This window comes from Dromiciops gliroides, chromosome 2, assembly GCF_019393635.1.
Source record: "Dromiciops gliroides isolate mDroGli1 chromosome 2, mDroGli1.pri, whole genome shotgun sequence".
NCBI lineage: Eukaryota > Metazoa > Chordata > Mammalia > Microbiotheria > Microbiotheriidae > Dromiciops > Dromiciops gliroides.
In genome coordinates, this window is record NC_057862.1 from 623,830,037 (window position 1) to 623,840,805 (window position 10,769).

General features: G+C 39.0%; 1 pseudogene; it reads left to right on the forward strand.

Annotated features, from left to right (window-relative positions):
- Nucleotides 1-8,456: 8,456 nt before the first annotated feature.
- LOC122740779 lies at nt 8,457-10,314 on the forward strand (annotated as a pseudogene).
- The last annotated feature ends 455 nt before the right edge of the window (nt 10,315-10,769 follow it).

Below are 10,769 nucleotides of genomic sequence, written 5' to 3' on the forward strand. Positions count from 1 at the left end.
GGAGGTAGATGATATTATTCACATTTTACAAGAAAGGAAATTGAGGCTGAGGTAAAGTAACTTCCCTAGAGTCACATAACTGATGTCTAAGCCTATACTCTAACTCAGAGATTATTTTTTTGGTTTGTTTTGTTTTTGCTGGGCAATGAGGGTTAAGTGACTTGCCCAAGGTCACACAGCTAGTAAGTGTCAAGTGTCTGAGGCCAGATTTGAACTCAGGTCCTCCTGAATCCAAGGCCAGTGCTTTATCTGCTGGGCCACCTAGCCACCCCTTAACTCAGATCTTCTTGAATCCTGCTCTGGTGATGTATCCATTCTGCCACCTGTAAAATGTATCAGAATGATATCCTTCAGAATTTGTATAAGAGGGGTGGGTGGGCCTGAACTTGTGATTTCATCATGCTGAGAAATTCTGATATGGAAACTCCTTCCATTGATATAGATTGACAAATCATATATAATTTATTGCTTTAGAGGTGTTAAGTGTCCTATCAATGGCCACATAAATAGTATGTGTCAGGGTTAAGACCAAAATCTTGATCTTAACTCAAAGACCAACCTTCACTATACCACACAATTTCTACTCTTTTGGATGAAATACCCAAATATGTGTTTTCTTGGGGTTGAGAAGATAACACAATTTGTAGAATAAGTATTAATGAATCCTTGATTTTGATTTCTGTTTTTTTATCATTCAATAAATATATATTTTTTAAAACTCCATTGTAATACTGGAAGGAACAGAATTAGAAAGGAAAGATTCTGAATCTTAGATTTTCTACTCTTAGAAAAAAAGTTATTTTTTTTTATTTTCCCAAATGAAAGATACCAGATGTTCATCTGTTACCATTAAAGGCTATTTTAATTGACAGTTGTGGTATATGAGTAATTTTAAATTGCAACCAGGCTGTCACTTTTGCTTATGCTGACTTGCAAAGAGGTTTAATGCCTCCCCTACTGTGCTAGAGTATCTCCCTCTATATGAAGCTCTTTGATCACTTCAATTTATAACACTCAGATGAGGTTTAAATAGTCTGCAGAAATGCAATGAAAGTGATTCAGGATAGGTGTGTTGTGTTTTAAAAGCAGCCTAAGATCCCAAAATGAGACTCATTACAAGAGAATATATACATTAAGTAAATGTACCCTTGGTAACTGAGACCATGTCAATACAGCTCGATTGAATCAACCATACTGCAGTCATCACAGCCAATCATCACCAAGCAATTGATCACCTCACCACACAGTCAATCTAAGATGGTCATTAGGGTGACTGAAAGAGCCAGATGGGTGGGTTTGCAGTCAATCTGCTTACCCTGTTCATCCTGACAATAGTGTTTGTCAGCAGCAGCCCGGAATGCAGAGTAATCACATCTAGGCCTAGTACAGAAGAGGAAGAGAACAATAGGCAACATATATTGGCACATGGTGATGAACATCTGTGGGGAATTCTGCCTTGGGAGGGGTGATAATCATGTGAAGGGGGGTTAACACAACTTTCAACAACCAGAGACTGCTGATGATCCTGATTGGGGCCAGAAGCAATTCTGCTGAAACAAACTAGTGACCCTATTTCAATGTATGAGAATGAGAGTAAGAAGTGACCCCAAACTTCACCTTTTCATATAGTCCATGGTGATGTCAAGGATCCTGATTGTCAGGTCCAAGTGTCTCTAGGTTTTTTGGAGAGTTGGTCAGTTCCACTGTATATTAAAGGTGGGTCCAGGGTCTGTATTTCCAGGGGAAAGTGAACTCTTGAGGTTCCCACAGTTATGTCAATCTCGAACTGTAGGAGTAACACAATGAAGTCTGAAATGAAATGTTCTTAGTGCTGGGGAAATACCAGTGATGAAAAATGGCTACTGGGCTCATTTACTGACCACGACACTTATTTATTCTTTTTTTTTTTTAGTGAGGCAATTGGGGTTAAGTGACTTGCCCAGGGTCACACAGCTAGTAAGTGTCAAGTGTCTGAGGCTGGATTTGAACTCAGGTACTCCTGAGGGCCTGTGCTCTATCCACTGTGCCACCTAGCTGCCCCCAACTCTTATTTATTCTTAAGGAAGAGTTGCTTTGCTCTAAAGTACTCTCTGTAACAGAGAAAGTAAGCTTTATCTCTTTGAGGTAATTGACCTGCATACATATTCCTATTAGATATATTGATATGGATGAGTGCACACTTAAGGTGGAGTTGATGGGTTCAGTTGAGAGGAGAAAGATGCATGCTTGTATCATAAGGGGAAAAAAAACTCCAGCTATTAGTATATGATTAATAATAATGATGATGATAGTAATAATAATAATAGTGGCAGTAATAAAATACCTAAAGAGGAAAAAGCCAGTGTCAGTAGACAAGGACAAATTCATTTGCTGAGAAAACTTTATAATCTGGTGGGAAGAGAGAAATTTTCTAACCATTGCCTTATCACTTTTTAATTCCCAAATGAACACCAAAGGAACAAAACTACAGATGACTGAACCCCACAGGTTTCACAGTAATGAAATATGTTTACCAAGAAACATCATCTTGAGAAACTTATTTTAACTGGTGATTGGAAATAAAAGTCCTCTTTGTGGGATGCCAAGATGAAAAGGGCAGCACTGTAAATGTACGGTCTGATTTAGTGCTGAAGGACTTTGGTGCAGAAATTCCATTATGAAACAATGGGAGCTGTGTACTTAACTCCCTGAAAGCTATTTTTTTCCTTCCTTTTTTTTTTTCTGAAATTCAACCCTTATTATCTCTCTTTGTAGCAGAGGTCAGTTGGGAGTATAGTCAGGAGAGGCTGAGCTATCAAACTACAAATTAGCAGCATGAAGTCATGAAAGCATAGGAAGTTAGAACAGCAAGGGCCATATAGTGCAACTCCCTCATTTTGCAGATAAGGAAACTGAGGCCCAGAGAGCATAAGCAATTTGTCTATTTTTACCCAGTCAGTAAACACCAAGGTTGGGATTTAAATTCATGTCTTTTGATTCCAAATTCAGTACTACTCTTTCAGTAAAAGATGCTGCTTCTCTGCTCAATCTGATGGCTCTCTCCTGGTTCTAAATAAGCTGATGCCTCTTGAGGTTGTACTATAGACCATAGGAGTTAAACTTACCTAAACCAATAATTGTGTTACTAAATCTTGGCAATTGCATTTGAGGAAGCTAAAAGAGCAAGGGAGTGCCAATTTGCAGTGAGAGAAACCCGGAGATATGATGGGAATGGTTTGAAATAAACAAAGACAGGGGCAGCTAGGTGGCACAGTGGAAAAAGCACTGGCCCTGGATTCAGCAGGACCTGAGTTCAAAGCCGGCCTCAGACACTTGACACTTACTAGCTGTGTGACCCTGGGCAAGTCATTTAAACCTCATTGCCCCTCAAAAAAACCAAAACAATACAAAAAAAACCAAAGTAATAAACATAGGCTCCTAAGTGAAGTAAATAAAATAATAACCATAATAATAACTGCCAACAACTATAGAAGGCTCATTTATTAGGAGCTCAGACTAAATGGATCAATACAGACTTTGCAAGGAAGTGATAGAAATTGTATAATATCACTGCAGTTGCCAAAATATCAAATATCCACAAAAGCATTATCAAGCAGCCAGAATTATACGCCAGGTACTTATTATTCTTCATAAACTACTGAAACAAATCCATGTAGTAGAAATGCAAACCTCAAAATATCCTTGCAAATTCTACAAATAAACCATAGCATATTACAAATAAAATGGTCGCCTCTAATTACCCAAACATAACACTGAGCCACAAAAATGTAAGAATGTTTGAAAACTCAAAATAAAGTAACTTCATGGAAGTAGATAATTGGAATGGTTTCACATGCAATCTTCTTACAGGTGGTTCTTTGAATATTGAATATTGAAGTTTGTATTTATTGATTGCCAACAATATATATACATGTAGGGAACAGAAAGGACATATTATCCCAGATAGTCTATCCATTACTAAAGTTTGTCCCAAAGATGCTTTCATTAAGGATACAGATGAACCTACCTTCCAATATTTTTGTTCAGTTATAAAAAACTTTATTTTACCCACCTATATAATAGTTAAATAAACACTAAACATAAAAGAATAATAACAGAGCAACTTATCCGAGAATTGTTTGTTTATCCATCTTCCAGAGATACCAATAATGAAATTTTAATAAAAATAATAATAACTGACATGTATAGTGCTTTAAAGTTTGCAAAGTCTTTTTCAAATATGAACTGATTTTGTTCTCATCCTCATATTAGACCTGGGAAGTAAGTCACCGAGGCTGAGAGAAGTATATAATTTTCTAAGGGGTCACATAGCTAAACTAGATCGTATCTGAGGCAGGATGAGAACTCCAGTCTTCCTGAGTACAAGTCAGAAACTCCATTCAGAATGTAAAATATTTTCTATTTTGCTTTTTGAAATATTGGAATTAGAAATCCATTGATGGTGTTAGTTGGGCTTGACATGTTAGGCTCAGTGTAGAAAGCATTTTAGACTTTCTCTGAGGTGTGTGTGTGTGTGTGTGTGTGTGTGTGTGTGTGTGTGTGTGAAAAGACCTTGGCTAGCATGACTGAGGTTTTAATCTTGAAACAACTTTATCTAGTTCTTTTCACCTGTGGTGATCAGGAGACAGGCTTACACTTGGGAATTGGGCTTGTACAGGAACCCACATTAGCCAGGTCGTTTTCTGACAATATTACTACACTGACCCTATGTCTTTATCTGCAGTTCTGGGACACCCAGAACTCTGCCTTTCCAGCTGCCTTGTCATGTTGCATGGTGTTACAGCAGGTCTGCCTTCTAACTAAGTGGTCTCAGCATGATATGTCAGACTTAAGACAGACTATCCAGGGGGCCAAGGAAAAGATGATTGCATTGGACCATATCCAGAGATACAGAGTCCACAGAGTTCTACAGCCAAGGTCCCTTTGAACAAATGAAAAGGGAAAACTGAGAATTAATTCTTTTCTCTATCCACCTGATGCAGCTTCTAGGATTTGCTACTGACCTGCTCAGATCATAATGAGAAGCCCTCAATGGGCCATCATTCCTTGGTTGCAAAGTGCTCCAGGGAAATATAACTTCACTCCACCCTACTTCCCAACCTTCCCAGGTGGTCCAGAGAGGAAAGCCTTCCTCAAAAGATCCTATGCCCTACCTGCTTCTTATGTAAACATACTCCACACATTAAAAAACAAGTAATAATGGAGATTTTTTAATTCTTCTTCTTATTACTGCTTCCTGAATAGTCATTTCAGAGGGGAAGAGGGGCCAAGATGTTTATGAACTGGTGCCTTGTACTTTCTATCTCCTACTGTGCATTTTTTCTCTTCAATCCAAATCCTTGGAAGGGAAGAGGAGCAATTAAGGAAGGCCTTTTTATTTAACCATGTGACTATATCCCTCCCATCTTATGTGAAATTGCCTCCAGACTGATTTCCTACTTCCCCTGGGAAGAGTGACACCTTCCACTCAGTGATGAACATCCTCACAACTCATTATACTCTTCAGATCCCAGTGATTCTAAACTTGTATAGATCATCTTCAAAGCCTAAGTATTTATCTTATGACCCAATTACATATTCCTTATCTGCCTTAACCCTTCCACCCCAAAGTTCCAATTAAACAGCACTGTAGCATATACTCACAAAAGTGTTGTAAAGTTCAGATAAGATGATGTAATGTGTCTTGAAAGCTTAAAGTGCTATTTACATGTAAATTATACTTACTACTATTAAAAAACTGTTCACATTTGTATAACTCTAAAGTTTAAGGCAAGTATGTGGTACAGTAAATAGAGTGCCCAGTATAGAGTCAGGAAGATTCATCTTCCTGAACCCAAATCTGATCTCCCACACTTAGTATCTGTGTGACCTTGGACAAATCACTTATCCATGTTTGTCTCAGTTTCCTCATATGTAAAATGAGCTGGAGAAGGAAATGGCAAACTACACCACTACACTGGCCAAGAGAACCACAAAGGGTATCACAAAGAGTCAGACACAACTGAAAAAAAAATTAACTGAACAAAAAAAGTTTATAAAATGCTTTTCTTGTGATAAATCTTTAGAGGTAGGTGTGTTATGTTATAGGAAACTGAATGTCAGAGACATTGTGACCTGTATAAAGCCACAGAGGTTATGAGGACTAGACCTGGGATTTAAATATGTCATTTTAAATTCAGTGTATTTTTCATTCTCTATATACTCATATGTATTGTTGTCTCCCTCACTAGAATGTTAGCTCCTAGACTGAAGGCATTGTTTGATTCTTTGTATTCATATCCCCATCTTGACATATAAAATATGTTTAATAAATACTTGTTGTCTGAGTGATCATTATTACAATGCCAGCTCACCTCATGAAAGAGGAATTAGGCTTATCTTACTTGGCACTAGAGAGCAGATATCAGTGCAAGAAAATGCAAAGTTTCAGGTTAAACAGAGGAAGTAATTCCTAATGACTAGAGCCATTTATAAGTGGAGTGGGCTTACTTAGGAAGCAGAAAATTACCATTAATGGGACCATCAAGTACCAAAAGAATGACCACCCACTGGGGACATTATGGAGGAAGTTACTGTTTAGGTCCAAGTTTCTGAATTTCATTGCTGCTTTGATATACTATGGTTCTATGAATCTATTGTGAACATTTTTTAAAGTAATAACAGGGTCAAACAATATCAAAGCCAAAAATAGTTTTGGGGTAGTACCTACAGGAAATTCAACCACCTGAATGAAAAATGAAAAATTCTCCCATTCATCAGAATGTCTATAAAGAAGGAATTAGAGTTTAAGCACACTAATCTGGAATCTAAGCAATAGTCAACTAACTATTGGAGGGGAGGAGTACAGAGGAATGGGGAGATTGAGAGAATTGAGAGAGAGAGAGAGAGAGAGAGAGAGAGAGAGAGAGAGAGAGAGAGAGAGAGGAGAGAGAGAGGAGAGAGGGAGAGAGAGAATGAGAGAGAGGGAAGAGAGGGAATAAGAGGGAGAAAGAGAACCAGAAAGATGGAATCAGTGTCAAACACAGATGGAGACACAGAGAGACAGAAACACAGAGAGACAAAGGACACAGAGAGGCAGAGATTAAGACAGAGAGATGCCATCAACCAGAAATCAGGTGGTTCATGTGTGTGTGTGTGTGTGTGTGTGTGTGTGTGTGTGTGTGTGTGTGTGTGTGTTTCAAAAACAACTACCTAATATCAGTAGAGATTATTCATTCAGCTATGATGGTATGAAATAATCATTGTTATCCATGATACACTGGAAGATCTCCAAATACCCTCTAAATTACTTAAAAAAAAAGATTCATTTTTTTCTCATGATCACTTTAGAATTCTGTACATTTGATTTTATTCTAATTCTCAGGAAATCAGTCATTCACCTGAAGTATATTAAATGACTTGCAGCTAAGCAGGAGATTCAGCTTTGCAAAATGGCCCATTTTGTATAAATGGGAACTGATTCTGTTTATTGAGTCTTAAGAACGTATATTCAGATTGTTACCTATTATAGAATTCTTTATTTAACATTAAAACAGATAATTGAACTTAAAAATTCAAGTTTAATTTAGTGTAATTGTTGGGTTACATTATCTTACATAATTTGGGATTTTAGGCCATCACACCGTTATTAGTCAAATTCTTTATTATCACCTTATTTAAATTTAAAAAAAAAACCCTGACTCTTCACTGTCAATATAAACTAGTAAAGACTTTTAAAAATAGTGTATGTGTGTATGTATGTGTGTATGTATTTGCTTCCCACAATGATTTTGTTCAAACTAAGTAGCACTATAATGGAAGCACTCAGAAGAAATGATCAAAATTTGCAATTCACGTATTAAAAGAAAATCATGCCAATTATATATAAAGCATGGTTGAAAGAATTCATAAAATAGAAATATGTCAAAGGTAGTCACAGCCAAGTTTAGAAAATTTTTGGAGGTGGTTAGATTCAGGAAATTAGTCCAAAATGAGCTTTTATCATTTAAAAATGGAAATGTGAATATTGCCCAACTCCTAAAATTATATCCCAAAGATAAATTGTCATTCTTTCACTCTTGTCAAAGGTTATCTATGAAAGATTAAAAAAAGTGTTTAAAAAAAAAAAGTATGTTCCATCCAGGATCTTACTCTCCTGTGCCACTTTATTCTCCTTGCCAAACGTCCATCTGTATTATCAGTGGAATAGAGTCGAGGCGGACTAGTTAGTCAAAACTCAGCAGAACAGGGAATATGGGAGCAGGCCAAAGCCACAGAAATGTTTCAAAAAAAAATCTCATGAATTTGGTGACCTTTCTGATCCTTAACTTGGAGGAAGAAAGTCCATGATAAACATTGGCAAACTTAATTATCCCTAAAAAGGATTTGAATAAGTAGTTTCATGTATGAGTAGGTCATGCAGTACAGATATTCAATAAGGTGTAATAATGAATTGGGGAGAGCTGTGAGCTCTTCCACCCAGCGTGCACTTGCCTCCCCCCTGCCTCCAGGTGCGGCACCACCTTCTTTCTCTTAAGGGTTTAAACTTGCCACTTCAAAGTTTGCCATGGATGATGATATTGCTGCTCTCGTTGTTGACAATGGCTCTGGAATGTGCAAAGCTGGCTTTGCAGGAGACGATGCCCCTCAGGCTGTCTTCCCATCCATTGTTGGGCGCCCCAGACATCAGGGTGTGATGGTGGGTATGGGCCAGAAAGACAGCTATGTGGGGGATGAGGCCCAGAGCAAGAGAGGTATTCTGACCCTGAAGTACCCCATCGAACATGGTATCGTCACCAACTGGGATGACAAGGAGAAGATCTGGCATCATACTTTCTACAATGAGCTCCGTGTGGCCCCTGAAGAGTACCCTGTGCTGCTCACGGAAGCCCCCCTGAACCCCAAAGCCAACAGAGAAAAGATGACTCAGATTATGTTTGAGACCTTCAACACCCCAGCCATGTACGTTGCCATCCAGGCTGTGCTGTCCCTGTATGCCTCTGGTCGTACCACTGGTATTGTGATGGACTCCGGTGATGGTGTGACCCACACTGTGCCCATCTATGAAGGTTATGCCCTTCCCCATGCCATCCTCCGTCTGGATCTGGCTGGCCGTGATCTGACGGACTACCTCATGAAGATCCTGACCGAGAGAGGGTACAGTTTCACTACCATAGCTGAGAGGGAAATCGTGCGTGACATCAAGGAGAAGCTGTGCTACGTCGCCCTAGACTTTGAGCAGGAGATGGCCACTGCTGCTTCTAGCTCTTCTCTGGAAAAGAGCTATGAGCTCCCTGATGGTCAGGTTATCACAATTGGCAATGAGAGGTTCCGATGCCCAGAAGCTCTCTTCCAACCATCTTTCTTAGGTATGGAATCCTGTGGAATCCATGAAACTACCTTCAACTCAATCATGAAGTGTGATGTTGACATCCGTAAGGATCTCTATGCCAATACTGTATTGTCTGGTGGTACCACCATGTACCCAGGCATTGCTTACAGGAGATGCAGAAGGAAATTACAGCCCTAGCCCCCAGCACAATGAAAATCAAGATCATTGCCCCACCTGAGCGCAAATACTCTGTCTGGATTGGAGGCTCCATCCTGGCGTCTCTTTCCACCTTCCAGCAGATGTGGATCAGCAAGCAGGAGTATGATGAATCTGGGCCCTCCATTGTCCACCGCAAATGCTTCTAAATGGACTGTTTGTGTGTTTTTTTTTTCAAAGGGTGTGACATGTTAATTGCCCGGAAAAAAAAGAGATGAGATTGGCATGGCTTTATTTGTTTTTATTTTTTATTTTTTTTTGGCGCTTGACTCAGGATTTAAAAACTGGAACGGTGAAGGTGATGAGCAGGTGATGATGTTGGAGGCAAACATCCCCAAAGTTCTACAGTGCGTCTTCAGGACTCTGATTGTACATTGTTGTTTTTTTTTTAATAGTCATTCCAAATAATTATTACATGTTAGTGAGTTACTTGCCTCTATGAAGGCTGTCCTGCTCAAATTAGAGCAAAGGAGCTACTTAAAAATCCAGAGGGGGAGGGGGGGAGGTACACAGTACTGCTTTATGTGTAAATTATGTAATCCTTTAAAAAAAAAAAAACAACTTTTTGTATCTTCCGCCTTAATACTTGTTCCTTTTTTTTTGTCAGCCATAATGAGTGGCCCCCTAAATTCCCTCCCTGCCCCCAACATAGATGTGAATGAAGACTTCACAGTCTCCCAGCAAGTTTTGAGATTGGTGCCAGTACTTGGGGGGAGGGGAGGAGAGCTTTACCTGTACACTGACTTAAGACCAGTTCAAATAAAAGTGCACACGTTAAAGAAAAAAAATAATAATAATGAATTGGGGAAAAAGGTATACAATGAAAATTTTAGGAAATGTAATTTAAGGCATAACCTGTTATCTACTTGTTCAAGAAAAAGTATGAGTATATAGATGTAGGAAGACTGGAAACATAGGAGGTAGAGTAGATTAGAAAGGGCTTTGATCACCAAACATAGCATTTTCTATTTACTCTGGAAGGTAATAGCAAGTGTCTGGAGTTTACTAAGTTGGGGGCAGGTGGAGGAAGCAGTGGCAGGGCGGGGGGGATAAGGAAGAGTAGAGGGAAGGTTAATGCCATCAAAACTATGTTTTAGCAAAATCACTTTGTTGGCTGAAGGAGGATGATTGGAATGGGGAAGAGAATTGAGGTAGGCAGATCTACCTGCAGGCTATTGCAATAAGGCATGAGGTGATGAGGGCCTGCGTTAGAGTGGTGAAAGTATCAGAAGAGAGAAGGGGG